Genomic DNA, 27,771 nt, shown 5'->3' on the forward strand with positions numbered 1-27,771 from the left:
TGGATCTGAGATCTGGAGTTCTAGATGGAATTGGGTTCTAAATTTAGAACCCAAGGTGGAATTTGGATCTTTTGAAGATCCAAAATGGGACTTTTGAAGATGGATCTGGGTTTTGAAAACCCTGATTGAATTTAAAACTTTAGGAAAAATCGAATTTTGAGATTCAGAATCAATCTCTAAAACTTTGATTTTGAATTGAGAATCAAGACTCAATCTTTAGGTATAACTTTGAAGATGAAAAATAAGTTTGATTTTGAATTTAGAAGATGAATTTGGAATTTCAAAGTTGAATTGAACTTTGAAATTCAATTTGAATGGGAAATTGAATTTTTGAATATAAAAAATGAATTTTGAAATTTCAAAGTCAAATTAGACTTTGAAATTGAAATTTGAATTTTAAAATAAGACAAAATTGAGAAAAAAAGAATTTGAATTTGTAAATAAGAATTGATTTAAGAAATGAAGAAGGTATTTTAAGAATATATCTCAAAATCACTTGATTTTGGAAAAGAATTTTGAAAATATGATATAATTCTATTCTAAATGATGAAATAAATGAAAGAATTTGAAATTTGGTTTTAGAAAATCATATTTTATTCTTTAAGTGAATTTAAAATAAGATTGAAGATATAATACACCCCTGACTATGGTCATTGGATGTATTATATAGCAATCATATTTACTTTCAAGTGAAGAATAAAATATATTTTGGTGCCTCTATAGAGTTTAAAATGAAATTAACTCTGAGTATATCCTGACTATGGCCATTGATATACATTTTGAGTGAATTTCAAATTAAACTCTGATAAAAGAAGAGAATATTTAGAAATATGATGATTTTTTTGAAAGGAGATCCAGTGTGGATCCATTGTTATTCCATAAAAGATGAAAACCCTAAGTTTTGTTCACATCCTGACTATGGCCATTGATGTAAATCATCAACTTAGGATTTAATCACCTTTTATAAAATGGTGCACGTGCCATTCGTGTTCCCATTTGTGAATTTTTGGAATAAAAGGTAAAATGATGTGAGAACAAGTAATTCATGATATTTACAATGTGAAATTCCACTAGAGGGGGGGTGAATAGTGAAATATGATAATGATCGATAAAATAAAATAATTAAGCAATAAGGCACAACACATAAAACACAAAAGTTATACTGGTTCGGTCAATATCCAGACCTACATCCAGTCCCCAAGCAAACCACTTGAGATTCCACTATAACATCCGAGTTACCGGATAAATAGTACAACACCCTCTTCCCAAGAGGTCTTCTTCTCTCAACAGAAAAGGGGCACACCCTCTTCCCAAGAGGTCTTCTTCTCTCAACAGAGAAGGGCAACACCCTCTTTCATAGAGGTCTACTTCTTTAAACAAAGAAGGAATACAGTGAATAACAGAGTTACAATACTTCCTATAGAACCTTCAGAATGATATGAATGCACGAATGAAGGATTCTAAGAATGTTCTGTTTGTCACTCAGAGGATACTCTTTGTCAAAGAGCTGGACTTGACTTTTTCTCTTTTCTTCCTTTTTCTTTTTCTCTTTCTTTTTCAAGGCTCTCTTTTCAAATCACGAATAGAAATTTTTCTCTTTGTAAGCTCACACGTCTATTCCATTCCTCTTGTTTGAATAGTTTATGTGTGTGTGTGTTTATATAGCTTATAAAAAGTAGTCGTTACATTTTGGAATTGTAACTTTTTGAAATGTGAAATGTTAGGTCATTTCAAAACCATCTTTTAGAGAAGTTCGAGAATGCCTTTTTCCATAAAGGTGAAATAGAGGGTACACTAGTCGTTGTATTGCTTTAGGTAATACATATTTTTATGTAAAAAGTCTATTTCTTATAATAGTACATTTGAACGTTGGGTTGTAGTTTTGTCTTTATTCTAATTAATGATTTGAGGTACATTAGTACTTCTTTACTTTAAATGAGTGTAAGTACTATGAGTGCTTTGAGATATTTATTTGTACATAGTCATGTCAAGTGTATTCTTTATGTAGTGTATTTCAAAGTCTCCAGAGAGAATGAGGACCAAAAAAGAAGGTCGACATTCTTTGAGAAGGATATTTAGAAAGGATTTGTTACAGAAGGCATTTAATGCTTTGTAGAGAGAATGATGACTTCAAGTAAGTCGACATTCTATGGTTATGAGAAAAAGGTAACTAGAGTCCTTTTAAAAACATATTTAATTTGTTTTTCTTATGTGTAGCCGATTTATGTTTTTGTCTTCTTCTTGTATTAAGAAATATTTCATTAAAGAAGATAACTAAAGCCTTTTCAAAAACATATTTTATTTGTTTTTCTTATGTAGTCGATTTTATGTTTTTGTCTTCTTCCTATAAAAAAACATTTCATTAAAGAAGATAACTAAAGTCTTTTCAAAAACATATTTTATTTGTTTTTCTTATGTAGCCGATTTTATGTTTTTGTCTTTTTCCTACATTCCTTTTTTTTTCATGTTGTCTTGTATATAGTGTAAGGTACAGTGACAAAATGTCTTTTTCATAAAAGGTTGTAAGAAGGTACAATTATTATATGACAAAATATCTTTTTCATAAAAGGTTGTAAGAAGGTACACTTATTGGTTTTCAAAAAAGAACCTTTTTGAAACTATCGTATACTTTTATGATATAGTATGTATGAATGAGTATGTAATATGCAATATGCAAGTTCCTGAAGGTTCTGTTACATATGACTCTAAAGAAGAAAAAAATCTTCATCTTGAGGTAGCCGATTTCTTCATTTGAACTTTAGGAAAGCATGGCTCATCAAGCTTTTTCTTCAAGGAGTATGATTGCACCATAGTTGTACTTGAACAGGAAGTCTCCATCCTTATTGGGTGAGATATCCTTGCATCAAATACTCGTTAGATTTAAGGCAAAACATATTCAGTCATAATATAACATTATTTCAAGAGAACATATTATCATATCTTACAAAATCAAATAAGACAGTGTATCATATTATGTGACTTCAAAACCGAGTTTCTCAACATTCTCCCCCTTTTTGATGATGACAAAATATGCTCCCCCTGTCAAAAAGACATTATGCATAGAAATAATAATATGATAAAAAAGGTGAAATAATGTTTAAAGAGACAGGTTTTCTCCCCCTTTGTCATGAACAAAAAGGAGGGATCAGAGTAAGAGAAAAAATTATTACAGACCGAAAGTATTTAAAAGTTATTACAGACTAAATATAATAAAAAATGAGTCTATCTCGAAGGTGGAGAAGGTGAAGGTGTCCGGTTGGCACGATTCCGCTTGCGAGTCTGCTGCAACAGGGCTTGATTACGAAGGATTCGATCTTGAGTTTGCTCGATATTCATCATAGCAGAAAAGTAATTGAAGGAGGATATTGGATCTGCTTCATCAGAGCCGGGCATGTGCAGGGATCTTAGATTGAAGGTGGTTCCATCGAGGACGTGAGAGGGACGGAGGATGACTTCGTTGTGAAGTGGTACTTGGAAGTATTTGAGAATGGGAGTTATAAAACACCCAAAAAGAAGAGGCTTAAATTTCTGATAATGAATAAAGAGGTCGAAAGTAATGGATGACCAATTTATCGGAAGAGAAGAAAGGATTGCGTAGATAAGAAGAGAGATTTTTCGAGGAACTAATCCCTGGCGGGGATGCTTGGGATAGATGTTGTGGAGAAGAATCTGGGCAAGTAGCTGAGCTTGAGGTTGGAGATTCCTCATGTGCCACGGAAGTTGGTAGCAGTTGGTGCAGAGAAGTATTTTTCGAAGTACCGATCGGTCGATTGGTACTATGGCGTTAAGGTCGGTACCGGTGGAGAGTAGATTTAGAATTCTACCTAGGTCGGAAGCATCGAAAATCATCAGCTGTCCTCGGACTTTGCTGGTGATTGAGGTTTGTTCATGATCAGAAGAGAAGTTGGTATAAAACAGTCGGACTAGTTCAGGATAATAGGCGGCTGGGGATGAAGATCCTATGAGAGGTTTGAGTTCGGGGAGATAGGTGTCTAAGTCGAAGAACATGAAGTCGTCAAAGTTGATCAATTTTCCTTCATGAATGGGGCGAGAGCAGAGTGAGTTGTAGGTGTGAAACAAATCAGGATACCTTAGATCGGCGGAGGTGATCACATTGGTAGAGGAGGAAGCCATTTTCGAGTGTCTTGAAAATAAAGCACTAGGAGAGAAAGGAGCTAGAACCGAGAGAAAGTTTGTATAAGGATAGAAAAGTTTGAATGGAATGGTAAGAGATGAACCAATTGATTAAATAGAAGGAAGAAAATAATTGTTGATATGAAATGAATGACATTGGAAGTGAGTAATTTTTAGATTTTAGTCAAATAAGGAAATCCGTGAGTAGTAAGTTAAGAAGCTTGTGAGGGACAAATCAAATCAATGATGGAGGATAGTGTATTATATTAGATTGAGGAGGACATAGTATTGAAATATATAGATTTTACTATGGATGAGTTTATCGACTAGTGGGGGAAGCCATTAATAGAGTATGGGGTGTCATGTTTTTTTTTTTTTTTTTTTACAAAAAAGATTGATCTTTTAAAAATAATGGCCTAACAAGACAAACAACTTGTTACTCTATGTGAAGGGATTCTAAATTCGTGAATGAAGAGTTAAAGACATAAAAAAGATGATGTGGATATCTAGAGAGGAGAGAAAGAAAATAAAGGACAACATTTACTTGATTTAGATATGACATAAAGTAAAGATAGAATAAATAAAGGTTTGCTTGGAGGCAAGACTTTAAAGGTTCTCGATTTTAGAGAGACATACAATAAGAGGGAGACAAGGTCACGGATGGAAAGAAAGGTCATAGGGTGATCATGTGATGTGTACTTTGAAAGATATGACATTTTAAAGAAAAAAGTGCCCAAAAAAAATGTTTCATGATTAATATTTGTAATTTTTTTTTTTTTTTAAGAGTATACGTGGATATGAGAAGGACATATTTGGACTTAGACTAGTGGTGAGAGAGATGATGAGACAAAAAGGAGAAAGAGTTAAAAAATATATAAGAATTGAAATAAGAATAGACATGTAGGAGTCGGATTCAAAAATGTATAATAAAAAAAACGTATTCGAAAGATGAAATGAGGAGACAAAGAAATATTTATGAATGAAGAGTAATAAATGAGAGTTGTCATAGAGAGAAGTGAGATGACATATATGGATTTTTGTGAAGGGTAAAGAAGTAATAAAAAAGATTAATGAAAGACATAAAGTTATGATTGATATGAATTATTATTTATATTCTTAAAGAAACTCGACAAGGTTAGGTTAAAACAAGAGTTGACAAGAATGGAGGCTTAATTTGTATATGAAAGAGATGATAATAGATAGTTTGTAGGGCTATGATATAACATATGATATAGTAAAAAAAATAATTTACGTGAGAATATAGCAACTAGATCTTTTAAAGGAACTAAATAGTCATTCGATTTTAACTAATGAAGAGTAATAAGTTCTCATAAACTAAGTAGGACCATTTATCGTAAGAAAAGTTTTTATAAAAGGACAAAAATAATAAAGGAGTTGAGTGATGTGTACATTGTTATGATGGCTTTTAATATAATTAGTTTTTATGGATATGAGAGAAAGGAGATAGGACAAGGAGTTATAATGGATGTGTACTTGAAAGATGACAAGTTTGAATGACATAAAGAATGTGTCTTATAAGAATACGTGAATATGGAAACTTAGTTTGACTAACTAAAAACGCTAAGAAGGAAAGCAATTTAAAATACGATTTAAACAAGACTTATAAGAAGTATTATATTAAGTGTAATTAATTTATAAGTCACTTAGTTTGCATATTCCTAGTTCCCTTCTAATTCGTGTGAAGTCTTCATGTTTTAATGGTTTAGTGAATATGTCTGCTAACTGTAGATTAGTGGGTATGAATTCTAGTTTAATTATGTTGTTTAAGACTTGTTCTCTTAAGAAGTGGTGTCTTATTTGAATGTGCTTAGTTCGTGAGTGTAAAATAGGATTCTTAGATAGGTTTATAGCACTCGTATTATCACAGAAAATAGTTGTATTTTCAAAATTTAAACCAAAATCTTTTAATGTTTGTTTCATCCAGATAACTTGAGTACAAGCTAGGCTAGCAGCAATGTATTCGGCTTCAGTAGTTGATAATGATACACAATTCTGTTTCTTACTGAACCATGATACCAGTGAGTGCCCTAGCATGTGACATGTTCCACTTGTGCTTTTTCTGTCAGATTTACTTCCAGCAAAGTCAGCATCACTGTATGAGATTAGATCAAATGTAGAGGATTTTGAATAAAATAATCCAAAATCAACTGTCTTTTAAATATCTCATTATTCTTTTTACAGCTTTAAGATGTGATTCTTTTGGATTTGACTAGAATCTAGCACACAAGCAAACACTAAACATTATATCTGGACGGCTAGCAGTTAAATAAAGAAGTGATCCTATCATACCTCGGTATACCTTTGTATCAACAGTCTTACCATCTTCATCTTTGTCCAACACAGTAGTAGTGCTCATAGGAGTGGATTTTGAAGCAGTTGAGTTCATGTTGAACCTCTTCAGAAGTTCATGAGCATACTTAGATTGGTTGATGAAAACTCCATCCTTGGTTTGCTTAATATGCAGTCCAAGAAAGTAGGTGAGTTCTCCCATCATACTCATTTAGAATTCCTTCTGCATGGACTTAGAAAAATCTTCACAGAGAGTGTTGTTAGAAGATCCAAAGATGATGTCGTCGACATAGATTTGAACAATTAGGGTATGATTATTCACTACTTTGACAAATAGTGTAGAATCTGCTTTGCCAACAGAAAAACCAGTTTTTAATAAAAAGGTTTTAAGTCTTTCGTACCAAGCACGAGGTGCTTGTTTTAAACCATACAAAGCACATTTAAGTTTAAAAACATAATCTGGGTATTGTTCATTTTCAAATCCTGGAGGTTGTTTTACATAGACTTCTTCATTTATAAAACCATTTAAGAAAGCACTTTTAGCATCCATTTGAAATAATTTGAAATCCATATAGCTTGCATATGCTAAGAGCATTCTAATAGATTCAAGTCTAGCAACAGGAGCAAATGTTTCATCAAAGTCAATACCTTCCTCCTGGTTGTATCCTTGAGCTACTAGTCTGGCCTTGTTTCTTATAACATTACCTGTTTCGTCTAGCTTGTTTCTGAAGATCCATCTTGTCCCAATGATTGGATGATCCTTTGGTCTCGGTACAAGATCCCAAACATCATTTCTTTGGAATTGATTCAGTTCTTTAGTCATGGCTAGCATCCAGAACTCATCAATGATGGCTTCATCAATCTTCTTTGGTTCAAGTTGAGAAATGAATGCCATGTTTGCAATCCGTTCTAGCTGAGCTCTAGTTTGAACCCCCTTTGTTAGTTCTCCCAAAATCTGCTTTTGAGGATGATCTTTGATATCGACAAAGGTTCTTTGGTGATCATCTTCATTAGACTTAGTTGTGTTATCTAAAAATAAATCTGTACTTTCAACATCATCATCATTAGTTTGTATATGAACAGATTGATCAATAGATTCACAAAAACTAACATGCATAGATTCTTCAATAGTATTATGACACTTATTGAAAACTCTGTATGCTTTACTATGACTTGAATATCCTAAGAATATGCCTTCAACAGATTTAGCATCAAACTTATCCAGGCTATCTTTTGTGTTTAGGATAAAGCATTTACATCCAAAGACTTTGAAGTAGTCTATTCTTGGAGTTCTGTCATAGAATAGTTCATAGGGAGTTTTATTTAATAAGGGTCTAATGAGAACTCTTTGTTATGTAGCATGCAATATTAACAGCTTCTGCCCAAAAAGATTTTGCAAGATTATTGTGTTGGAGCATAGTCCTGGCAGATTCCTGAAGGGTTCTATTCTTTCTTTCTACTACACCATTTTGAGGTGCAGCTCTAGGAAAGGCAAAGTTATGAGAAATACCATGCAAGTTACAAAAATTTTCAAAGAGTTCATTTTCAAATTCTCCTCCATGGTCACTATGGATTTTAACAATAGAACACGATTTTTCGTTTTGTAATTTTTTACGTAAGATTTCAAACTGACAAAACGTGTCACTTTTGTTTTTCAAAAATATTACCCAAGTAAATCTTGAGTAATCATCTACAATGACAAAAGCATATATATTTTGATTAAGGCTAGCTACCCTAGAAGGACCAAAGAGGTCCAGGTGGAGAAGCTCTAAAGGTCTTTTACTTGAAATGACATTTTTTGATTTGAAAGAAGATTTTGACAATTTTCCTAATTGACATGCATCACAAAAATAATCCTTTTTAAAAGATATGTTGGGTAACCCACGTACTAACTTATCTTTAGCTAGTTTAGACATGTATTTAGAGTTGACATGGCCCATTCTCATGTGCCATAGATGTTGAGTGTCATTATTAGCTATGAGGCAATGTTTTGTGATGTTTTCTAGGTATAGTTCATATATATTATTCTTTCTTATACCTTTTAAGATGATGTTTTCATTTGTGTCAGCTATGAGGCATGCATCATGATTAAAGCTAACATTATAACCTGTGTCACACATTTGACTGATACTTAGTAGGTTATGTTTTAAGCCTTTAACAAGGAGAACGTCTTTGATAAGAGGTTTGTCTATGTTACCAATATTTCCAATACCAATTATCAAACCTTTGTTGTTATCTCCAAAGGTGATGGTTCTTCCTTCTTTATGATGAAGAAAAGCAAAAAGGTCTGGATGTCCTGTCATGTGCTTTGAACATCCACTATCTAGTATCCATCTGTTCTTCTTCTTTGGAGCCTGCAAAACATTAAGTAAATCTTCTTTTTGGTACCCAATCGGGTCCTTTTTTGTTAGACTTTGGAACCCATATCCATTTGGATTTGGGTTTGTCTATCTCTTTAGAGGAGTTAAAAAGATTATCAATATAATACTCCTTATTTGGTTCAGATGAACTTTTCACAAACGTGGTCTTTTAATTTATACAAGAAGGTTTTTTGAAATGAGAATAGCCAATCCCATTCTTGTAAAAGGAGACCTTCTGAGAGGATAAGAGTTTATCCAAGTTCTCTTTACCTTTAGTAAACTTGAAAATCGTTTTCATGAGGTTCTCAGTTTTACTTTTTAGCTCTGAAATTTCTACTTGCATATTTTTTGTTTTGGAGCTAGTAGAAGAAATTTCAGATATAAGTAAAAGATTTTTCTTTTTCAACTCAGAATTTTCACTGCTGAGTTTTTCATTCTCTTGAGAAAGCTTTAAATTTTCAGATTTTAAAACTTTATTTTTGATACTCAATTTTCTAGATTCTTCAAATAGATCTTGAAAAGCATCTAGAAGTTCTTCAAAGGAAAAATCAGAGATTTCACTTACCGAACTTTCGTTTGCCATGAAGCACATATTTGCAGTTTCGGCTTCATCATCACTTGACTCTTCACTAGTGGATGGTTCTGAATCATCCCATTGAGCATGCAGAGCCTTTTTCTTGAAGAACCTCTTTTTTGGTTCCTCAGTCTTGGACTTTCTTTTGAGAAGTGGACAGTCACGTTTTAAGTGGCCTGGCTTATTACACTGAAAGCACATGGGATCTTCTTTAAGATCTTTTCTTTCCTTGTGCCTGTTTGGAAGTCGGTTCCTTCTCATGAAGCGCTGGAATTTTCTGGTAAGTAGCGCAATTTCTGATTCTTTATCTGAGTCTTCCTTCTCAGATAGAGCTGGGAAAGCTAGAGTTTTCTTTACTGGTTGCTCTTCTTCCCTTCTTTCTTTCATGTGGACTTCATAGGCCATAAGATTGCCTATTAAGTCGTCCAATGTAAGTTTAGATAAATCTTGAGCTTCTTCAATAGCAGTAGTCTTTTTCTCCCAATCAGTTGTGAGAGATCTCAAGATTTTCTTCACCTTTTCAGTCTGGGAGTATGTTACACCCAAAGATTTCAGATCATTGGTGATGTTGGTGAATCTGGTAAACATCTCTGTGATGGGTTCATCTTTGTTCATTTTGAACAACTCATATTTTCTAACAAGAGATGATATTTTGGCTTCTTTTACTTTGTTGGTTCCTTCGTGAATAACCTCCAAAGAATGCCAAATGTCATATGCAGATTCACATATAGATATTCTGTTGAATTCATTCTGATCAATGGCACAATATAAGGCATTCATAGCCTTTACATTTAGGTTTGCCATTTTCTTTTCTTCATCAGACCATAAGTTATAGTCTGCGGATGGAGATGTGTATGGATGCTCAACAATTTTCCATACAGCAAAGTCTATGGATTTGAGAAAGATAGCCATTCTGCACTTCCAATATCCATAATTGGAGTCATTGAAGAAGGGAGGACGAGATGCGTGTTGACCTTCAATATCACGAGCATAAGAGGTAGATGCCATTTGTGCTGGAAGACTTGTTACGTCGAAACCAGCAAACCTGCTCTGATACCAAATGAAATTCCACTAGAGGGGGGGTGAATAGTGAAATATGATAATGATCGATAAAATAAAATAATTAAGCAATAAGGCACAACACATAAAACACAGAAGTTATACTGGTTCGGTCAATATCCAGACCTATATCCAGTCCCCAAGCAAACCACTTGAGATTCCACTATAACATCCGAGTTACCGGATAAATAGTACAACACCCTCTTCCCAAGAGGTCTTCTTCTCTCAACAGAGAAGGGGCACACCCTCTTCCCAAGAGGTCTTCTTCTCTCAACAGAGAAGGGCAACACCCTCTTTCACAGAGGTCTACTTCTTTAAACAAAGAAGGAATACAGTGAATAACAGAGTTACAATACTTCCTATAGAACCTTCAGAATGATATGAATGCACGAATGAAGGATTCTAAGAATGTTCTGTTTGTCACTCAGAGGATACTCTTTGTCAAAGAGCTGGACTTGACTTTTTCTCTTTTCTTCCTTTTTCTTTTTCTCTTTCTTTTTCAAGGCGCTTTTTTCAAATCACGAATAGAAATTTTTCTCTTTGTAAACTCACACGTCTATTCCATTCCTCTTGTTTGAATAGTTTATGTGTGTGTGTTTATATAGCTTATAAAAAGTAGTCGTTACATTTTGGAATTGTAACTTTTTGAAATGTGAAATGTTAGGTCATTTCAAAACCATCTTTTAGAGAAGTTCGAGAATGCCTTTTTCCATAAAGGTGAAATAGAGGGTACACTAGTCGTTGTATTGCTTTAGGTAATACATATTTTTATGTAAAAAGTCTATTTCTTATAATAGTACATTTGAATGTTGGGTTGTAGTTTTGTCTTTATTCTAATTAATGATTTGAGGTACATTAGTACTTCTTTACTTTAAATGAGTGTAAGTACTATGAGTGCTTTGAGATATTTATTTGTACATAGTCATGTCAAGTGTATTCTTTATGTAGTGTATTTCAAAGTCTCCAGAGAGAATGAGGACCAAAAAAGAAGGTCGACATTCTTTGGGAAGGATATTTAGAAAGGATTTGTTACAGAAGGCATTTAATGCTTTGTAGAGAGAATGATGACTTCAAGTAAGTCGACATTCTATGGTTATGAGAAAAAGGTAACTAGAGTCCTTTTAAAAACATATTTAATTTGTTTTTCTTATGTGTAGCCGATTTATGTTTTTGTCTTCTTCTTGTATTAAGAAATATTTCATTAAAGAAGATAACTAAAGTCTTTTCAAAAACATATTTTATTTGTTTTTCTTATGTAGTCGATTTTATGTTTTTGTCTTCTTCCTATAAAAAAACATTTCATTAAAGAAGATAACTAAAGTCTTCAAAAACATATTTTATTTGTTTTTCTTATGTAGCCGATTTTATGTTTTTGTCTTTTTCCTACATTCCTTTTTTTTTTCATGTTGTCTTGTATATAGTGTAAGGTACAATGACAAAATGTCTTTTTCATAAAAGGTTGTAAGAAGGTACAATTATTATATGACAAAATATCTTTTTCATAAAAGGTTGTAAGAAGGTACACTTATTGGTTTTCAAAAAAGAACCTTTTTGAAACTATCGTATACTTTTATGATATAGTATGTATGAATGAGTATGTAATATGCAATATGCAAGTTCCTGAAGGTTCTGTTACATATGACTCTAAAGAAGAAAAAAATCTTCATCTTGAGGTAGCCGATTTCTTCATTTGAACTTTAGGAAAGCATGGCTCATCAAGCTTTTTCTTCAAGGAGTATGATTGCACCATAGTTGTACTTGAACAGGAAGTCTCCATCCTTATTGGGTGAGATATCCTTGCATCAAATACTCGTTATATTTAAGGCAAAACATATTCAGTCATAATATAACATTATTTCAAGAGAACATATTATCATATCTTACAAAATCAAATAAGACAGTGTATCATATTATGTGACATCAAAACCGAGTTTCTCAACACATAGCTCATTCATTCTAATTTAAAAGCTGAAAATGTAATCTTCTCATTGATGATCTAATTATGGGCATGAATTCTGAAGGGATGGAAAATATCCAACTTGAGAAAGAGGGATCTAGAATCCTGCAAAACAGAGTTAGCACTTACAAAAATACAGAAAATGTAGAAGAAAATCATGGTAAAATTGATATGCATATGATCACTATTAATAAAGAGATGCTTATACTATACACAATACGTGGTGAACATTTGATGTATTGTGACAATGTGGGTGATGGTTTATTGGACAATGGGCTGGTGCGGAGGTATAGAAGTCACAACAATTCATTGAATTGCTATACAACTAAAGGAGCCAAAGCAACTCTTTGGACTGTTGTGAAAGACAGGAGTTGCGACACTTAGCATGATCATGAAAACATGATAAATCACAGCAGTGGTGCTGTGAAGGTGGTACCTTGGTGTAGGTCATTGGAGGAAATGACACCAAATAATGTGTTGTGGTGAAAGCTAAGTGTTAGTGAACGAAATGGGAGGCTGGGTGGAGATAGTAGGTGGTTGGGGTATGTTAGTGAGGAGGGTAAATACATGTACTGTGTAAGGGATGTGCACAGATGATATCACATGCAAGGAGGTATGGATGAAGAAGTGTAGTAGATATTGTGAGTTTAGGTGTCACAGTGTAAATGGTTGTTGCTAGGTACAGGGGACAGTTGAAATGCTGCTATAGTATGTAAAATATGAGCATGCTGTGAGTAATACACAAATGTAATAAGCAAAAATGGGAATAAGAAGGGTTATATTGCTGCAATAATGTGGTAAGCATACGGGAAACATAAGTGAGGGAACGATTTGTATTTGCAACAAATGTGCAGGTGACTGTGGTGTATATGCTGAAAATGTAAATTGCACAATAGCCGTGAACTTGCTATGAACATTCCTAACAGGGGATGGTTGATGTGCATCAGGTATCTGGTGACAAGTGGTGAACAACAAGTGCAGTGATGAGGTGCTGTGACTTGCAGCATAATGCTACGCACAGAGTACGTGTAATGTAGAAGTAAAGGAGACATAAGTGATGGGGTTTAGTGTATCTCTAATTCCTGGGGTTATGAAAAACTATCTATTTTATTGTTATATACAACATATAGAAGTACCAACTATTGACAGGCAACAACTTCTCACACCAGATTTTACATATTGAAACAGTTCCAACCATACAACAAACACAAAACCTCCAATACAAACAAGAATTGGGGTTAAATACCCCTGAATTGCATCATTGATTGGAATCATCTTATACACCATATATACAAATCTCAAACTTGTATTGTCCATCACACAAGTAAACATCATGCAAGATGAGGAGAAAAATCCTGAGGCGGAACATCCAATACCTGTTTCATTCTCTTTGTAAAAGATTGTAATCTAAGGCTTCTTTCCCCACACCGAATGGCCAAGTCATATGCCAAATCAGATTTTTGGACAGCTTGGACTGATTAAGGTCACTGACACAGCATTTCCTAAGGGGTCTGGTCTGTTATTGACAGGAAAGAGGAGACCATCGTCTCCATGTAGGAGAAGGAATTCTTCAGTTTTATCCATTGTAAAAGTAATAGGATTGTTATATCTGAAACATCTTGTAGAAACTAAATGAACACTGATGAGATGAAATGACATCTGTTTGGAGGAACCACAAAAGGTGCAGTTCAAAATGGGGCAGATGTAGGGTGCATAAATGCATAAATCCTCGTGCTTTGTTTTATCTGCATAACTTATGGACTTCAAACATCCATAGTGTGCATGGCGACATCTAGTTCTAATGGATTCAACAACTTTCTCCATAGCAAGACAGCGGCAGATGCCAATAAACTGAGAACAAGAGTGACACTTCTTCAGCTTCAAGCAACACGAGGAGTAGGCAATATGTCCATTCCAACATTGGTAAATGGGTGGGAACAAGGGTTCCATGCAGATGGGGCTGAAGAGAATTACTGATTGGTCGATGACATTCAATCATCATTTTCTAAAGTCCTCAACAACATTTAGTAAAATTCTTAGCACATATATGGAGATATAGTTGTAAAACATACCTTGCTGGAAGATGATGACACTGATTATCAGAATTACTCAACTGTTGGGCAACATATAGATGAGAGAACGCTGGGTATGACAGTGAGGCTATCCCTGCGAAACCAAAGGTGTGTCAGTCTTAAATCTGGATATGAAATTAATCAATGGTTGGCCATGAATAAGCCGCTGACAGACTGGTAAAGGTGGTTGTTGAAGCAATCATCCTCAACTCCTCTGGATACATCAAACTAACTGGAAGTCTGGATACTTAGATTCATAATTTTTATTTTACAAAACAACCAGTTAGAGGAAAATTTTTGCATCGAGGCATCTCTGGATCCTTCCTAGATCAGCTCTGACAGCAAGGTCTTTTCTCTTTGAGGATTTTAACCTTATACTGGTCCAAGGCTTAAAACTACCCTGTTTCTGAAGAACATTCATAATTATTGAATATGAAGCAGTTTACGTATGCTAAGGAATAATAATGAAGGATATGAGAAAAGGTGATAGAGAGTCAAATCAGAACTTTGAAATATCTCTACAATTCAACTTATGATGGGGAAAATTATTGGTAATATCATGAGAATCTCATTATTTTTTTTTTAGATTCTGATATGCTGCACCTCCCAGGTCTCTCACTTTGCAGATAACCCACGGTGAAAAATGAAGTCAAATACAACAGCTGAGCACCTTATCAGGAGGTGTACGGGAGATCATTAAATTTTCAATCCCTACAACTCAAATTTTGTGGTCCTGAATAATCAAACAGGGAATTTATTTGATGGAAGGTCATGATACCCCCTTCTTTTTTCATCCTTCAAATTCCACTACCTCCTCCCAGAGGTGAAGCAGTAAGTTCATTACTCTGTCCAAACTGATTTAATTCGACTCAAGGTATTGGACCATTGCCAAAGATCTTTAAGCTGATTTAATCATGAATGTATGGACGAGCAGTGATCAAGGATGGCTATACCAATTGATTTTTGACATGACAATACAGATGCTAGCAGACACTACAGCATGAAAACATATACCAAAGAACGTGAAAGGGGGAAAACGCTGGCTCATAAGGGATGACATGATGGCACACAGGATAAACTTGATGGAGTTACATTTTTAACGGAAGGGAAACAAAAATAAGGTTATAACCATAAAAACTAGAAATAATACCGAGTAAACCAAAACATGGAGAGCACCACAAACGATCAACATCCAAATGAAAGAAGCAAACAAGCGGAAATAACCCTGTAGATAATGCTATAATGTCAATGACGGGAACAAAGCCTCAGAAATCTAAGGAAAAATATCAACAAAATGCTTAAATGGTGTGCCAACAAGGATTCAACGAAAGAAATGACAATGATAAGTCCAGTATATATATATAAAAAAAAAACAAGAAACGCATTATATACGAATAATTACTATTAACGGGAAGATGAACCCAACAAAATAAAAAAAATGAGAGTCGATCTAGGTGATCGATTAATTTTCTTAGAGAATGTTGAGATCCGTTGAATGCAAAAACCGAGTTATGCTGAAAGAAAACAGATCTAATGATCTAAAACTGAAAAAAAATTGCTCACTGGATTTCAAATCAGATCCAGCCGAAAAATTGGTTTCACGGCGACCTGATTCTTAATATTTTACTATTTGCAATGCTGAATAAAATAAATATAAAAAAAAAATTGAATGTAAGAATATAACCATTCTTGTTGATGTTGCATTGAGGTGGGATGATCTGCTATAAGCAGATCATCCTTACCACGATTGCTTCAATGGGACACTGCAAGAAACTCAAAGGAGAAGGTACCGATAACAAGAAGGGACTAAGAGGAGACACTTATCTTGTTTGCAGGGATTGTGAAGGAAGAAGGAGAAGAGTGGTGCTCTGGCTTGCTGTTACTGCTAGTATTGGAAGCCCAACTCAGCTGAAACGAAAGGGATATCCTGCAGATCGGCTTCTTAAGCGATTCCCGATTTAATGGAGCTTCAATTTGAGAAAAGAGTGATAGCCTCCGATATATAGCAGATGTGTTGAAACTCTGGAGGTTGATATCAGAGAATGAGGGGGATGAAGAAGTCTTTTTCTGCCTAGAGTGTTGATTTCCTCTAGTGGGTTGAGAAAAGAGAGGTTAATAAAATGGGAAAGGGGAGGAATGTAAGGGAGAAGAAACCAGAGAAAGAGCGTGGGATGGAGGGGTAAAAACGGGTGAAGGAGAAGGCCTCTTGACAGTTCCTTAAATAAGAGGAAGCCGTTAGGCTAATTTTCAAAATTGGTTTTGTAATTTTAAGGATTTTCATAAAGAGGGCCTATTTTACAAGCTTTTGTCAAAAAAGTGTAAATCTACAATTTTTGGAAATCCTTTTTTTTTCTAAGAGAAATTCTAAAAATAAGAGGGAAATGTGAGGGAAAACTTGAGGATTTTCAAGAGATGTGATCCGAACGAAGCTTTTGAAAGATTTTTATAAAATATTTGTTTTGAAATTGTAAGGTTGTCTAAAAATCAGGTTTTTGGAAAATACCATGTTAAATTTGGAAATTGGATTTTAGGGATAGATCCGGGTCTAGGAATTTTGATAGAATTTTAGAATTCAGATCTCGAATTGTGATCGGACCCTGAGTTTTGAGACAAACCTCTGAGAAAATATAAAGAAATCGATCTTTTTTATTTTTTTGAGGAATAAGAGATTCATGATCATGATTGGATCTAGATATTCGATTTGGATCAGAAATAAAAATTGAGTCTCGATTTCAGCAAATCTATGAAATGAATGGAAATTTTATCCAAAATTGACCTGATTATTCAAAAGATGGAGGTTAGGGGCAAAGAAGGAATTTTTGGATTTTTTTGGAAAATTTGGGGTATTCACACACTAGAACAGATATATGCATGATTGAATCACTATAAAAAAAAAATGACAACCCTAGAACACATATATGCAAGATTGAATCACTATGAAATTTATCTGACTACCTTAGAACGCAAATATGCATGATTGAATCACAATGAAATTTTTTGGACAGCCTTAGAACTCACATATGCAGGATTGAATTACTATGATTTTTTTTTGACAAGCTTATAACACATATATGCGTGATTGAATCACTATGAAAGTTTTTTGACAATCGTAGAACAAATATACGCATGATTGAATCACTATGATTTTTTTTAACAAACTTAGAACACATGTGCATGATTATATCACTATGAATTTTTTTTAACAAACTTAGAACACATATATGCATGATTGTACAACACATATATGCAAGATTGAATCACTATGTAGTTTTTTTTAGATCCTTACAATACATATATGCAAGTTTGAATTTTTTTTGATAGCCTTAGAACACACATATGCATGATTGAATCACAATGAAACCTTTTTGACATCATTAGAACACATATACGCATGATTAAATCACTATGAAATCTTTTTGACAGCCTTAGAACACATATTTGCATGAATGTCTCACAATGAAACTTTTTTTGAGAGCCCTAGAACATATATATGCATGAATGAATCACTATGGATTTTTGTTGATAGCGTTGGAACACATATATGCATGATTGAATTACTATGAATTTTTTGACATTGTTAGAACACATGTATGCATTACTGAGTCATTATGAAATTTTTTTAACAGCCTTACAACACGTATAAGCATGATTAAAAAACTATGAAATTTTTTTGAGAGCCGTAGAACACATATATACATGATTGAATCGCTATGATTTTTTTTTGACAGACTTAGAACACATATATGCATGATTCAATCACCATGAAATTTTTTGGATGGCCTTAGAACACATATATGCATGATTGCATAACTATGAAATTTTTTTGACACCCTTAGAGTACATATATGCAAGATTGAATCAATATAAAATATTTGTTATAGCATTAGAATACATATATGCATGATTGAATCACTATAATTTTTTTTGACAACCTTAGAACACATATATGCATGATTAAATCACCATGAACTTTTTTTGACAGCCTTAGAAACATATATGCATGATTGAATCACTACAAATTTTTTATACAGCATTACATCACATATATGCATGATTGAATCACTATAAATCTTTTTTGACAACCTTAGAACACATACATGCAAGATTGAATAACTATGATTTTCTTGTGCTGTCTTATAACACATATATGCATGATTGAAATACAAATTTTTTTGAGTGCCATAGAACACATATATGCATGATTGAATCACAATGAATTTTTTTTGACTGCCTCAGAACACATATATGCATGATTGAATCACTATTGCATTTTTTTTGACATCCTTAGAACATATATATGCATGATTGAATCAATATAGAAATTTTTTGACAGCCTTAGAACACAAATATGGATGATTGAGTCACTTTGAAATTTTATTTACAGCCTTAGAACACATATATGCATGATTGAATCACAATAAAAAAAATTTGACAGCCTTATAACAAATATATGCATGTTTTAAGGCTGTCAAAAAAATTTCATAGTGATTCAATCACACATATATGTGTTCTAAGGCTGTCAAAAGAATCATATAGCGATTCAATCATACATATATGTGTTCTAAGGCTCTCAAAAAAAAATCATAGTGATTCAATCATGCATATATGTGTTCTAAGGCTGTCAAAAAAATTATATAGTGATTCAATCATGAATATATGTGTTCTAGGCTGTCAAAAAAATTTCATAGTGATTCAATCATGCATATATATGTTCTAAGGTTGTTAAAACAATTCAAAGTGATTCTATCTTGCATATATTTGTCCTAAGGCTGTCAAAAAAATTTCAAATTCAATCATGAATACATGTGTTCTAAGGCTTTCAAAAAAAAATCATATTGATTCAATCATGCAGATATCTTTTCTAAGGTTGTCAATTTTTTTTTATAGTGATTCAATCATGCATATATGTGTTCTAAGGCTGTTAAAAAAATTTCATAGTGATTCAATCAAGCATATATATGTCCTAAGGTTGTTAAAATTTTTTTATAGTGATTCAATAATGTATAGATGTGTTCTACGGTTGTCAAAAAAAATTTATACTGATTCAATCTGGCATATATATGTTCTACGATTGTCAAAAAACTTTCTTAGTGATTCAATCATGCATATATGTGTTCTAAGGCTATCAAAAAAATTTCATAGTGATTTAATCGTGCATATATGTGTTTCAATGCTGTCAAAATCTTACATAGTGATTCAATCATGCATATATGTGTTCTAAGGCTGTCAAAAAAAATTCATAGTGATTTTTAATCATGCATATATGTGATGTAAGGCTGTCAAAAAAAATTCATAGTGATTTTTAATCATGCATATATGTGATCTAAGGCTGTTAAAAAAATTTGAAATTCAATCTTGCATATATATGTTCTAAGGCTGTCAGAAAAAATTCAAAGTGATTCAATCAAGCATATATGTGTTCTAATGATGTCAAAAAAAATTCATAGTGATTCAATCATGCATATATGTGTTAAAAGTCTATCAAAAGTTTTTTTTAGTGATTCAATCATGCATATATGTGTTCTAAGGTTGTCAAAAAAATTTCAAAGTGACTCAATCATGCATATATTGTTCTAAGGCTGTTAAAAAAAAATTGTAGTGATTCAATCATGCATATACGTGTTCTAAGGTTGTCACAAAAATTTTATAGTGATTCAATCATGCATATAAGTGTTCTAACGCTGTCAAAAAAAATTCATAGTGATTCAATCATGCATATATGTGTTCTAAGGCTGAAAAAAATTATATAGTGATTCAATCAAGCATATATGTGTTCTAAGGCTTTCAAAAAAAATTCATAGTGATTCAGTCATGCATATATGTGTTCTAATGCTGTAAAAAAAAATTATAGTGATTCAATCATGCATATATGTATTCTAAAGTTGTCAAAAAAAAATCATAGTGATTCAATCATGCATATATGTGTTTTCGGCTGTCAAAAAATTTTCATAGTTATTCAATCATGCATATATGTATTTTAAGTCTGTTAAAAAACATTCATAGTGATTCTATCTTTTATATATGTGTTCTAAGGCTATGAAAAAAATTTCAAATTCAATCATGCATACATGTGTTCTAAGGCAGTCAAAAAAATTTCATAGTGATTCAATCATGCAGATATGTGTTCTATGGTTGTAAAAAAATTCTATTGTGACTCAATCATGCATATATGTGACCTAAGGCAGTTAAAAAAATTTCATAGTCATTCAATCTAGCATACATGTGTCCTAATGTTGTCAAAAAATTTTTGTTGTGATTCAATAATGCATATATGTGTTCTACGATTGTCAAGAAAATTTCATACTGATTCATTCATGCATATATGTGTTCTATGATTGTCAAAAAAAAATCATAGTGATTGAATCATGCATATATGTGTTCTAAGGCTATAAAAAAAAATTCATAGTGATTCAAACATGCCTATATATGTTGTAATGTTGTAAAAAAAAATTCATAGAGATTTAATCATGCAAATATGTGTTCTAAGGCTATAAAAAAAATTGCATAGTGATTCAATCATGCATATATGTGTTCTATGGCTATCAAAAAAAATTCATAGTGATTTAATCATGCATATATATGTTCTAATACTGTCAAAATTTTTTTATAGAGATTCAATCATGCATGCATGTTTTCTACTGTTGTCAATAATTTTTCATAGAGATTCAATCATGCATATATGTGTTCTTGGGCTGTCAAAAAAAATGCAAAGTGATTCAATCATGCATATATGTGTTCTAAGGCTTTCAAAAAAAAATCAAATTCAGTTATGTATATATGTGTTCTAAAGTTGTCAAAAAAAATTCATAGTGATTCAATCATGCATATATGTTTTCTAAGGCTGTCAAAAAAATTATATAGTGATTCAATCTTGCATATATGTTTTCTAAGGCTATCAAATTTTTTTTAGAGTGATTCAATAATGCATATATGTGTTCTAAGGCTGTAAAAAAAAATTCATAGTGATTCAATCTTGCATATATGTGTTCCAATGCTGTCTAAAAAATTTCATAGACATTCAATCTTGTAGATATATTTTCTAAGCCTATCAAAAAAATTTTATTGTGATTCAATCATGCATATATGTGTTCTAAGGCTGCCAAAAAAATTTCATAGTGATTCAGTCATTCATATATGTATTCTAAGGCTATCAAAAAAAAATTATAGTGATTCAATCATGTATATATGTGTTCTAAGGCTGTCAAAAAAAAAATCATTGTGATTCAATCATGTATATATGTGTTTTGAGGCTTTTAAAAAAATTTATTGTGTTGCAAGGAGTGAAGCATAGTGTAGGGAACATGCAGGTGAATGCTATCATCATGTACTAAACTAATGTGTTGAAACAATTCCAAAAATTCCATCCAGCGGATGAAAGAAAATCTTTATCCAACTTGGTAGTTTAGCAGTCATAGCAGTTATATTGCGAAAATCACAAGTATCTTTCCTCAGCTAATTGCAGATCCCTTGAATCCCAACGAGGATGGTACAAATCTAATTCTTTCCAACATGTTTTCTGTAATGAATATCTTCCCTGCTTCATGCCTGTGAACACCCCAAAAATTTCAAAATTTTATAAAAATTCCCTTTTTGTCCCTGGCCTCCATGTTCTGAGTAATTGAGTCAACTTTGATTTAAATTCCAGTTATTTATTGAATTTACTGGAATCAGAATCCATATCTGACTCAATTTTGGATCCGGATCCAGTGTCAAAACCCAAATCTGAGCCATGTTATCCAACTTCCAAATTGAAATTACAAAAATACCAAAAATGGTTTTGAACAGCTCAGACAATCCATCCAATATTCATTTGGATCCACTCTTCCATTTTTCTCAATTCGAGATCTAAAACTCGAATATCTCCTCAAAATTCAGATCTAAACCCTTTTTCTGAAGAAATTTCCAAAATTCAAAACCCAAATTCTCAGAAAACCCTTCTTTTGTAAATATTTTTAAATTTCACAAAAATATTTCAAAATCCTATTTTCTCGTAGTTTTTAAGTTTTTATTTTGAAAATACAGAAAAAAGAAAAAAAGAAAAAAAGCACAAAAAAATGGCTTTTTGAAAGCCCCTTTTGAAAATTGTTTTATGAAAAAACACTTTTTAGAAAACTCTTGAAAGGAGCCTCTTTTAATAAAAAATTCAAAACATTTTTAACCCAACGCAAAATTTTTCCAACGGCCTCTCGTTGCAGCGGATAGACCGCAGGGAGGGCTTCATCGGCCATTTTACCCCCCCTTTCTTCTCGATCCTTCCCTAACCTCCCCCATGTGTGATCCCTCCCTGAACCTTCCACCCTTCGATCAAATGCTCCTCCCTCATCTGTCTCTTCTTCTTCCCGATCTTTCTGCCTCTCCCTATATAATCAGACCTTGAAGAGGCAGAGAGAAGGATCGGTTGCTCACCCCTCCACCTGTCTGAATCCACGAAGCACATCTATTACATCCGTGAATCCATCCATGATCCAAAAATTCACCAACATCAATTTCACGATCGATATCCACCCACTCCCTCCTCTTTAGCATCTTCTCTGGTTTTCTGGAGGAAGTCTGACAGCGTTCCTTCCTCCCCTTGCAGAGAAATCAGGTAAGTCACCACCCACATGCCCTCTGGTTATTCTCCTTTTGGACAATGTCATTTAACAATATTACTTATCCTTTTATGGTTTTCTCTTATTTTCTTAGTCCTTTTTTTTCTCTTTATTTCTGATTTCTTTCAAATTTCCTTGTTCTGCCCCATCAAAGCACCCATGGTAACATCAATTTGCTTATAGCAAATTGATCTACCCCTGTGCGACATTAACAGGAATGGCTCGATTTTGACATTTTCTTTTTATCATTTTTTTTTTCTTTTTTCTGTTGGTTTTGAATTCTAGTAATTCTATGTATGTCGATATTTTGATTATCATACCCTAGATCGTGACTCTAATTTATGTCCCGATCTAATGTGATTTCTTTTCCTCATCTCTATTTCTCTTTTATATCCAATTTCTAATTTTCTATCCAACAATCGGTCAGTACTTTGATCGTCCATTGCTGGTCGGATCCCCGTTTCGACTATCAATCGAATGTTGGATCAACGACCGATTGATCTTGGTAGTCATAATGGTTTTGATTTCCTGTTTATCTATGAATAGTTTGTCTTCGCCATGGTTTCTTAGCAGTCTACAGGTTCTTATCGGTCCCTTTTGATAAGTTCACTTCATCTGGATTTTTGTTCTGTCGTGAATAGCTTGTTTTAGTTATTTTTCTTTTACCTTTGATTTTTACCTTTGATAGTCCATCCCAACATCTATTCTTCTTCTCAGTAATCGTTTCTGGCTCATTTTTGGTTTGCATTTATTCTTGCCTTTGCATAACTATTTTTTTTACTTTGATCACCTTTAGCTGACATATATGAGAAGTCTGGGGTTTATGGTAGGTGACTTTAGAGAGTAACTGCTTGATTAATCCCTCGATCCATCTGCTTATGTTGCTCGTTTGTTGATCAGTTGTTAAGTTTGTTAATCCCTTTGCTAAATCAAGTGTTATTTAGACATATTGATCTCCTTACGGGGCTTATATAGTTGGTTCATTAACAGAGGTTTAAATCCACAGATTCACTTGTTGATTTATGCATTTGATGTGTTAACAGTTGTTTAAATCTGTTGGTTTGTCTGCTAGGTTCATATATCCAGTTTGCTAATTACTGTGCTAATCCATTGATCCATGTGCTTCAATCATCTTATTTGATTCATTGATTACTGGCTTAGGTCATGGAATATCACTATTTCACTTCATTGTCATACCATTTGCATTCTACATCATATTCCTTTTTTTTATTTTATTTTGTATAGATAATAGAAATTTGTGAATCCTCAGCAACGCTGATCCGATTCAGTAACATTGGTTTCAATTAGCACCCTTCCTTTGCTGTTTGAATGTTTACCCTACATGGGAAAGATGTGCCATTAACAAATCATGCAATGAACTGTTGAACAGAGACCAACTTAGACTCCCATTCTTCAGCATGCTTTGTTGATATCTCCTGCTAACACAGACATCCCTGGGAAGATGTGTGTGGACGTTACCCTTAACTCAGAAGATCCTCCTAAGTTGTTCCCAAGCTTTGCTTATTCTTTTAACAACCCCAATGGTTCGAGGAGTCTGGCCCCTTTTTCATGAGAATCCCCTGAATACGAGTTTGATGCTGTGATAGCTAAAGGGCAGAAGAAACTAAGTGTGGTAGATATCATAAAGAGATGGGGTTATTGACAGGTGGTTCCCATCGCGAAGAGACACTTTCACCTCTCATCAAAGTTGGGATTACAAGATCGACTAGCACGATGTTGTGAGTATGTATTGGCTTTGTTGATAGTCGAAATGATATGAACATCCTCTTGTGTTTTGTCAACAACTGTTGCAGATGGGTTTAACCCATCCTGGGAGATTCCAAGCTTGGCGTGTGGGACACTTAGCTATATTTTGTCATGGCTCTGCTAAATCTGACCGATTTCCTTTTAGTTACCTAGTGCCATCTAGTATGACACCAGTCTTAATTCTAAATTTCCATGAAGATCACATTCATATAGTACCTTCATTTTATGATTGTACACCACTGCACCCATATATCTTCAAACACTATCATTACATTCACTCTTACTATTCTCACTTGCCACATCCACCTTGCACTGTGTAAGTTTTTTGCAAAATGCACTATTCACCTTCACATTCTTCACACTCACATGCACTTCCATCATGACAATGATCCATCTAGGAATTTCATACAAGTGTTTTGCATGACCAACCATTCAGATTCATTATTTTTGGCTCACATCATCACATTTTGTAGATGCCTTCACTTGTATGTAGATCACTAGCATGTTAAGGATTTTTACTGTATCCTATGTGATTTCATCACGCATGCATTTTCTTTTTCTAATATCCATAGCTTTCATTTTTGTTAAAGTGGTGAATCACACTCGATATCTGTTGAGCACAAGCATCACTCTCAATCATGTGAGATTGTTGGTTTAGGCAACAACAAAGGGTGGGTATCCATCCCTTGGGGTGCTGCCCATTTCCTCCCTAACATTTGTTTCATTGCCCTAAAATTCTTTTATGAAATAAATCATAGCCATCATAGTGATACATCCCTATCCAGCGAGAGAGAAAAAAGCAAGTTTAAGAGTCTATTGTTGCTGATCATTGATTATGGAAGATATTCCCTGCTGCATTCTCACCCCATTCATTTTCTGAATTTTGTGTCGTCGATTAGGTGTTATGCCAGGAAATAGAACATCCTAACTGTGTTGATAGATTTCAGCCATTTCTGTGGCATTCCTTCCCAATACCCACTGTGTATACACTTGCTGCTATCAATTGTACCCTCTTTGTCACAACCTTTTACCAGTTGAGGTTCATTCATTATCATATCTACTACCTCATCAATAAAGTTAATTGGCATCTTATGCTAATAAAATGTGTTGGAAAATTCTAACCCATCGGTTCATGAGATAGTTCATAGATACAACATAAAATAGCTGAGATGCTAATCCAAAATTGATACTTGGTTTGCTATAAAATATATATATTTTTATGTAACACTTGATACATATCATCCTGTATACCCCCTCAGGTAGGATTTTCATTAGTTTAAACATGCCTTTACTTTCAACAAACAATATTTTCCCATTGGTTTAGTGTATGATATCTACATTATCACATTCACCTTTCCCGTAATATATTATACATACATTTTTGACATTCATTTCCTCTCCCAAGTGTATATTTTCTCATCCATGATGCATTAAAATTTCATTTAGCTCATAGCATGGATATGAGCATTCCTTCACTAGCATCTTAAATTTCAGATATAATATTTCTTTCCATAGTCATCTTTTATCATGTGCTAACTTGAATTTTGCAAGAATTAGGCAAAAAGGGTTATTCTCTTTCTTAGTTTAGGAGTTTGAATCTCAACTTCATTTCAAAACTTGTAATAGCTAGTTGAGTCATGCATATATGTGTTCTAAGACAGTAAAAAAAAATTCAGAGTGATTCAATCATGCATATATATGTTCTAAGGCTGTCAAAAAAATTTCATAGTGATTCAATCCAGCATATATGTGTTCTAATGTTGTAAAAAAAATTGTCAGGGATTCAATCAAGCATATATGTGTTCTAAGGCTGTCAATAAAAATTCGTAGTGATTCAATCATGCATATATGTGTTCTAGGCTGCCAAAAAAATTTCATAGTGATTCAATCATGCATATATGTGTTCTAAGGCTGTCAAAAAAAATTCATAGAGAATCAATCATTCATATATGTGTTTTAAGGCTGTTAAAAAAGTTTTAAAGTGATTCAATCATGGATATATTTGTTCTAATGCTATAAAAAAAATCATAGAGATTCAATCATGCATATAAGTTTTCTAAGGCTGTCAAAAAATTTTCATATTGATTCAATCATGCATATATGTGTTCTAATGCCAAAAAAAAAAATCATAGACATTCAACCATGCATATATGTGTTCTAACACTGTCAAAAATTTTTATAGTGATTCAATCATGTATATAAGTGTTCTAAGTCTGTCAAAAATATTTCAAATTCAATCATGCATATATGTGTTGTAAGGTTGTCAAATTTTTTTTATTGTGATTCAATCATGCATATATGTGTTCTAAGGCTGTAAAAAAAAATTCATAGTCATTCAATCATGCACATATGTGTTCTAATGCCCTAAAAAAAATTTAATAGAGATTCAATCATGCATATATGTGTTTTAAGTTTGTCAAAAAAATTTCATAGTGATTCAATTTATGATCTATGCATTCTAGAGCTGTCAAAAAAAGTTCATAGTGATTCAATCAAGCATATATGTGTCCTAATGCTGTAAAAAAAAATTGCTAGTGACTAAATCATGCATGTATGTGTTCCAATGCTCTAAAAAAAATTGATAGAGATTCAACCATGCATATAAGTGTTCTAAAGCTGTCAAAAAAAATTTATACTGATTCAATCATGCATATATGTGTTCTAATGCCATAAATAAAATCATAGAGATTCAACCAAGCATATATGTGTTCTAATGCTGTCAAAAAAATTTATAGTGATTCAATCTTGTATATAAGTGTTCTAAGTCTGTCAAATATAAGTGTTGTAGGGTTGTCAAAAAAATTTCATAGTGATTCAATCATGCATATATGTGTTCTAAGGCTGTAAAAAAAAAATTATAGTCATTCAATCATGCATATATGTGTTCTAATGTCCAAAAAAATATTTAAAAGCGATTCTATCACGCATATATGTGTTTTAAGTTTGT

Source organism: Nuphar pumila, chromosome 10, assembly GCF_984573655.1.
Source record: "Nuphar pumila chromosome 10, dmNupPumi1.hap1.1, whole genome shotgun sequence".
In the NCBI taxonomy this organism is placed as follows: Eukaryota; Viridiplantae; Streptophyta; class Magnoliopsida; order Nymphaeales; family Nymphaeaceae; genus Nuphar; species Nuphar pumila.